This window comes from Euprymna scolopes, chromosome 28, assembly GCF_053919585.1.
Source record: "Euprymna scolopes isolate OS-2025 chromosome 28, ASM5391958v1, whole genome shotgun sequence".
NCBI lineage: Eukaryota > Metazoa > Mollusca > Cephalopoda > Sepiida > Sepiolidae > Euprymna > Euprymna scolopes.
In genome coordinates, this window is record NC_136509.1 from 68,346,384 (window position 1) to 68,353,883 (window position 7,500).

At 35.4% G+C, this 7,500-nt stretch overlaps 1 long non-coding RNA gene across 1 annotated transcript in view; it reads left to right on the plus strand.

The window, feature by feature from the left end:
* The window catches only part of LOC145249378 (uncharacterized), a 729,593-nt gene that overhangs the window by 768 nt on the left and 721,325 nt on the right, over positions 1-7,500 (plus strand). The gene's annotated exons all lie outside the window — the stretch shown is intronic.

Genomic DNA, 7,500 nt, shown 5'->3' on the forward strand with positions numbered 1-7,500 from the left:
CTCCTATAAATATTGTGGTTGTTTGTGTGTATTGATATTCATATTAAAAACCTTTTCTTCATTTTATTTAACAAGGAAATTCAACTTTGTTATATATGGGTCGTGGAATTGCACTTATCTGCAAAAGATCTAGCTAATTTGCATATTCTTTTAAACACTCATTTCAATTAATTCTCTTTTGCTTTTTCGGTTTTCCTACGAAATGATCATCTTTAGTCAACTATTACGTGTAATTATATTCATGCAGATATTCTACATGATTTATACTTGCATAATATTTGCGTAAAAAGTTATAGTAAACACAGACCTCTTTCCAAATTTTGTCTACCAAACTCCTTTGTGAGTTTTTGGTCTACATATATGCAACTTAATATATAGGGTATTTGAACCCGTGCGAAATTTTATATTTGGGTTTTAGCCGGGGAAAATTGGTGTAAAAGTGTGAAAATTAAAGAAATGGAATTTGCCAGGTGATGGTGGAATGACGGCATTACGAACATGCATGCCTAACGTAATAGCTATTGGTTGATGTTTTAATTTTTAGCCTTGCAGCAAACATGTCTTTATAGCTCCGGCATTAACGTCAAAGGAAAAAGTAAATCGTAAGCTAATCTTTTGGTTTCGATTCTCGGTGGTGGCGCGCAAGTTATTTTTAAAATTTTTACCATATGATAGGTCCAATATAATCTCTACAAGTATCTAAATGCAACTTTGTCTGTGTGTGGGGGGGATGTCGTTCTTTATAGACTCCGAAACGGTTGACCAAATTTTCTTTCAAATTTACAGAACGTTAGTGTATTCGTCTGTGGGTGATCTTAGTTAAGTTTTTTCTCAGAATACACCCAATAAGTAATGAAAAATCGATAATGAAAACCGTTATTTTTATTTATGTATCATCGGTAAAGAGATTTTTTCCATATCATCGCTTAGCAACAATGATAGAACAACGGGCCGTGAAAATTCTACTGTGGGTAAGTTGATAGCGTGTTTTTTTTTAATTTTTTTTATTTATTTTTTTTGCATGACGTGGTCTGTAGGTTCAAACTCCGCACGTAATTTTTAAAATATGTTTTTCATTAACTGCAAAGAATTTCATAAGACTTGAAAATTTACGTGTTGTTTTACTTTTTTTTTCTTCTTTTTTTTTGCGTGACGTTGTCTGTAGGTTCCAACCTCGCACGTAAATTTTTTAATGTTTCTCTTTTGTTAACTAGAAAGAAGTTTATACAAACTAATTTTATAAAATAAACAGTAGGTTCTCTAGAGTGCAATGTAGAATAACATATATTTTGGACTAAGTTACTTCATGGAGGCATGTGAAGCTTGCTCCCGGGCAATTTCACGGATTTCGATGACAATAAAAATATAAGAATGTGAAATATTCGTTGATCATCATTCAATCCCAGGCAACGTCGAGTCTGCCTGCTAGTATTATAATAAATGCAAAATCTGCATTAATCAAAATATCATATTTAAGTGTATTTTATAACTGGGCAATGTTGGGCGGCCTGCTAATATATATACATATATATATATATATATATGTGTGTGTGTGTGTGTGTGTATGACAAACATATATATATATATATATATATGTGTGACATAATGTATGTGGATATGTAGGAATCACACACACACACACACACACACACACACATATATATGTGTGTGTGTATGACAAACATATATATATATATGTGTGACATAATGTATGTGGATATGTAGGAATGACACACACACACACACACACACATATATATATATATATATATATATATATATATATATATATATATATATATATATATATATAAACCAAATGCACATAAATTATTTATTTTGAATTAACTTATTTCCTTTTCATGTGAATACTTTTCCCATCACTTTTCGCCCGCAGTACATTTGGTGTCAGTCACTGTCATTCTTTCTTGGCACGTGGCAGGGAGGGGCATGGCGTTCAGGTGGGTGGGGTGTAGCGGAAGAGATTGGTTTGAAAATAGACATTAGCTTTACCATCTTTTGATAAGAGGCGGGACTAAAAGCACAAGTCCACCTTCCTCCTACTACTATTACCCTATCTTTTCTTTCTTTCTCTCATTCTCCATACGTATGTTGTACACCTTCAAAGCATGGCTTAGGTGATGGTGGTGATGGCGGTAGTAGTTACTCAACTCAGCTGATTTACCTTTACAGCCTTGTGATGATTTCTTGTCGTTCTCACGATCTACAAATAGCAAAACGTACTTTGTTGCTAGAGCTTGTACGTGCCTACTGACCTGCGTACCAAGATGTGATTTTCACCAGCATTTTTTTTTTTTTGTTTTTTGTTTTGGCTTCTATATTTTTTTTCTCTTCTTCGGTCTCATCTCCCTCTTATCCCACACTCTCTACCCCCACTCATGTCTTTCTATCGCTCTCTCTCTCTCTCTCTCTCTCTCTCTCTCTCTCATCGATTGCATGATGTCTCTTTACCTCTCTTCATTTCCCTTCTTCGGCATCTCTCGTCGCTCTATCTACATTTACCGTAGTTGTATCGGCATTATAACGTCTTTTCCCTTTTTTTCTCTTTATCTGCTTCCCCCCCTCTCTCTCTCTCTCACTTTCTCTCTCCCCTCTCTCTCTCAATCTCTTTCTTTTTACCCCCCCCTCTCTCTCTCTCTCTCTCTCTCTCTCTCTTTCTACCGCTCTCTACCTCTCTCGTCTTCTCCAACTTCTTGGTCCTGCACTCCTGCATATGACCTTAAAATCTATCTGGTGATGAAGTCCCAATTTAATAACTTTCTTAAGTGATAAATCATCCCTTGGTTGTCCTTAACCCGAGTTCCTCAATGACTCAAAGTTATAATACCTGCCCGATTTCCATTTATAGGCTAAATACAGTTTTTCAGTCTTTTTACAGAATAAATGCTTAAAGAACAAATCAATCCATAAATATTTGAAGATTTTACTAAACGGAATAAATTCGGCATCAAATGGTTTTAAAAGTTTGATGATCCATAAAACAGCAACTAGACCAAACTTTTGACTTTGTTTTTCGGATTGTTTTGGCGTGTTTATATTTCGTTTGTGTTTCGCTCCCACTATCTCACATATATCCACACACACGCACACACGCGAACACACATTGGCCTTCTAACTTTATTTAGATCTCTCTATCTGCATTAGTCATAGTCTTTTTTTTTCTCTCTGCCTCCTTTTGTCGTCTCTTCTCTGTCTATCTGTCTCTTCTTTTCTCCGCTTCCTCAAACTCTTCTTTTTTTTTTGTGCTGCCCGCTTTTCATGTTCCTCTACTTTATCTTTTTTCTCTCTTCCCGTATTTGCATCGGCGTCTCCGTTATCTATCTTTACACACACACACACACACACACACACACACACACACACACACACACACACACACACACACACACACACACACACACACACACACACACACACGCATTTGTTTTTTTTTCTGTCAATTTATCATCTTTTTTTGTTATTTCTCTTGTCGCCCTGTCCTTCTGTCATCTTTACATTTTCTGTCCACTATCGCTTGATACTGTCGCCCTTTTCATGTATATTGTTCTGTTGTCTTGTTACATATTCTTTACTGTTTTGTCGCTTTAACATCCCCCCCTTTTTTGTTGTCTCCCTATTGTGGCTATGCTCATTTTTTTCTTTGCAATCCCTTGTCACCATGTCATATTTTCCTTTGCTGTCCCTTGTTGCTGTGTCTAATCTTGCTGTCCATTGACGCCCCTCTTTTCTTGTTTCTTCTTGCTGTTTCTTGTCTCCAGATTTTACTTTTTGTTATCCTATTTTGCTTCTCTTTCCTATTTTCTCACCCTCTTCTGTCCCCTATTGCTGTCTCTTGTAACCCTTTTCTTTGCACTGTCTCCTTATTCCTATATTTCTTGTCCTCCTTTGTCTCCTATTTTTGTGGTTCTGTTTACCATATCCTCCCACTGTCTCCTCTCACTGTGGTTTTGCATTTGCCGCTATTTACTTCCCGCCACAGGAACAAAGTAAGACAGAAGGTCGGTTTTAATGTGAGGAAAATCCAGTTCGTCTAAAAAGGGACACCCTAAATTGGAACAAAAATAAAAATTACCCCAGTCAGATATGACTTCTCATTAACTGACAGAGGACAGAATATACTAAATATAGCATCAGAACAGATACTACACTTTACCTAGCGAAATGGCCAAACACGCATATTTTGACTTGCTCGTCTTTTTTTTTTTTCCTTTCTTTATTTTCGTTTTGCTATTCTATCTGTTTCGTTTCCTTTAACACTATTTTCTTCCTGTTTATTTTTTGTATCCGCTTCTTACATAAAACAGTCTATAAAAGTTATCAGGAACCATAGTACATTCAGGCTTTAGACTCATCACTGATGTGATCATGTCTATGAGGAGAACTAAATGACGTCACGCAATCGCCTCCAATTCAAATCTTTTCCGTTAAACGTTTAAAGAATATTTTCTCATTTTTGCCTTCCGTATTTGATTGGGCAATAAGTATGGTTTACAATTTATCTGAATGATGACAATGTGAAAGTCGGAAGCTCGACAAATAAAAAATTCAAAGCATAAGTATTTGGAGACAAACTGATTTATCTTACGCTGAAACCTGTGTAAGTATATTAGAACATTGTGCAATGAAAAAATATCAAAAAAGGCTCTGGATGATAGATGATCCCTTTAATGTGCGGCATTAAGGGAAAATGTCACATAACCTATTACACAATTAAGGTCATTACCTTTCCAACGAGCCTTCTTTTGTTAACTTCTAATCAATAGTCGCTGAGATTTGGAACTTATAAAATTGCAATTAAAGTGGTATATCTATATTAGTGGCCTGGCAACGCTACAAGGTAGACAACTAAGCAAAAACAAACCCTTCGTAAAAGTCATTTCAAATAAGCAAAATTAAAGTTGGCCTGCCAGGACACTATATATACAAATGTAAGGAAATTTGGACATATTTTAATGGTTTGAAAATATAGATTCTTTTTTTTACCAATTGTCATAAAATTTTAACCATAGAATAGTATTATAATTTTCAAAAAGCCTACAAATTTTCATGTAGTTTCGTCCGAGAAAACCAAAGATTTGAGCATTTCAATATTCAGTTTAGCTACGAAAACATGTCCAGTGTAACGAGCATGTAAGTTTGTTTGTTTATATATATATATATATATATATATATATATATATACCACAATTTTTGGCAATTTAATAAGTTCCAAAATCTCAGCGACTATTGATCAGAATTTAATAAATGAAGGCTCATTGGAAAGGTAATGACCTGAATTGTGTAATAGGCTATGTGACATTTGCCCTTAATGTCGCACATTGAAGGGATCATCCATCATCCAGAGCCTTTTTTTTTTTTGCACTTTTTTTACAGCCATAAAATGTTTCAATCATAATCATTTGTTTTCCTAGTTTTGTATATGAATTACAAAATATATGATATTTCACCAAAACCCCTCGCCTTGATGGAGGAGAGACTAGGAGTTGATGTTATGATTTCAAATGATATGAAATAATAACAAGGGGAGACTTGGTTCCAAATATTTCTTATACATCATATCTCCCCTTTTTGGTTTTCATACATAAAATAAATTTCACAGTGTATAAGGATTATTTGATGCTCACGACACTGGACATGCTAATGTTTCCGAAAAGTTAAAGCCAGAAGTCCTCATCAGGCGACTTAATCCATTTGTCTGAAACATGTCTAGTGCCACGAGCAAATAAATAAACACTCTTGTATATATACACACACACATATATATATATATATATATATATATATATATATATACTTTGGCAGCAAGTCATGATTTATGCATGTTTGATTAAGAACCGCTGGACGCCATACTATATAACGTACCAGCTAAGATAGTTACTGCTGGTATGCAGGCGGTAGATATCGCATCTACAAACATTAATTGAAATTAGCCGACCATATTACGTCCCTACGAAGGATGAACCGCTTTTTTTTACACATATTAGACATTAAGAGGAGATTATAGATAGATATATAAATACCCGTTCACATACACCTTTCACGATAAAGCTAGAACCCAGAATTAGATAGAATCGAGCAATTGCATCAACAACAGACAACGCCAGACCCAAAGTGGGTTTCGATGTACTGCATCTCATCAGTGACATGCTCCGACATAGGCGCGAACCCAGGACGTTGCACTCATGAAGTGTGCAATACTAACGACCTAACCATATGGGCCACGGCGCAATCTATTGGCTATGCCTCGATTTTTTAAATTCTTATATTTTTATCCAGTTCTACATTCTACGATGTGACAAGCAACGCGTCCTGTACAACTAAGATAGTTACTGCTGGTATGCAGGCGGTAGATATCACATCTACAAACATTAACTGAAATTAGCTGACTCCCCAGACACGATTTCGTGAAAGGTGTATGTGAACGGGTATATATATATATATATATATATATATATATACCCGTTCACATACACATATATATATAGTCATCTACATACAGTACTGTTTTGCAGCTCATCAGTGCGGCTAGACAGGCAACTACCTCAAGCCAGGATTGAAACTCAACCGTCTGTACGACAGTCAAGGCTCCTAACCACAAAGATATCGGCGGCTGCTGAGTGAATCGTGAGTTTAACGATGTTTTGACATCGTACGGACTACCTAAGCTCGCTTTGTTTACACAAAGAGCATCGCTTATACGCTAATGCTAATTCGTGTATCATTTCTCAATATGCTCAACTCAAGATAAGGAGCATTATAATCATCCACATACAGTACTGTTTTGCTGTTTCACAGCTCATCAGTGCGGCTAGATAGGCAACTACCTCAAGCCAGGATTGAAACCTAACCGTCTGTACGACAGTCAAGGCTCCTAACCACTACGCTATATATATACAGAGTGTGGTAGCAAAATGTACAATGAACAGTAAGTTTTTTTCTCACCAAGCACTAAGTCAATTGTTTTGAAACTCATTATATATTGCTATTGTAATCATCGCTAACAGTGCTATCCCTACCTTTTTAGAAACATTTGCCTTCATAAGTAATGTCGAAAGTAAATGAGTGTGAATGCACAAGTCACACCAAAAGGGTTTTCAGGAATAGTTCGAGTATTTATAAAAACTGTTGATCATGTTAAGAATACAATGAACATGCGCAGAACTATCATGAAGATGTCTGGATGTTGAGGAATAAACAAACAACGAAAAACGTACCGAAACTTTTATTAAAACTCAAAATGAAACAAGCCTAAGGAATCCAGACAAATTCATGAAAAAAGTAGCAAATGAACTTGAGGTAAACCACAAGGTCATTAAAAATGCGGTAAAATGTCATTTGAAATTAAAAATTTTACACAATAACTACAATACACTTGTAAACATCCGCTTCATAGCTGATGTTTAAAAGAGTGTTGAAATGAGATTGGAAAGTTACAATAAAATTATGATATGTTTCAAGAAAAATTCTTGCAATGTAATG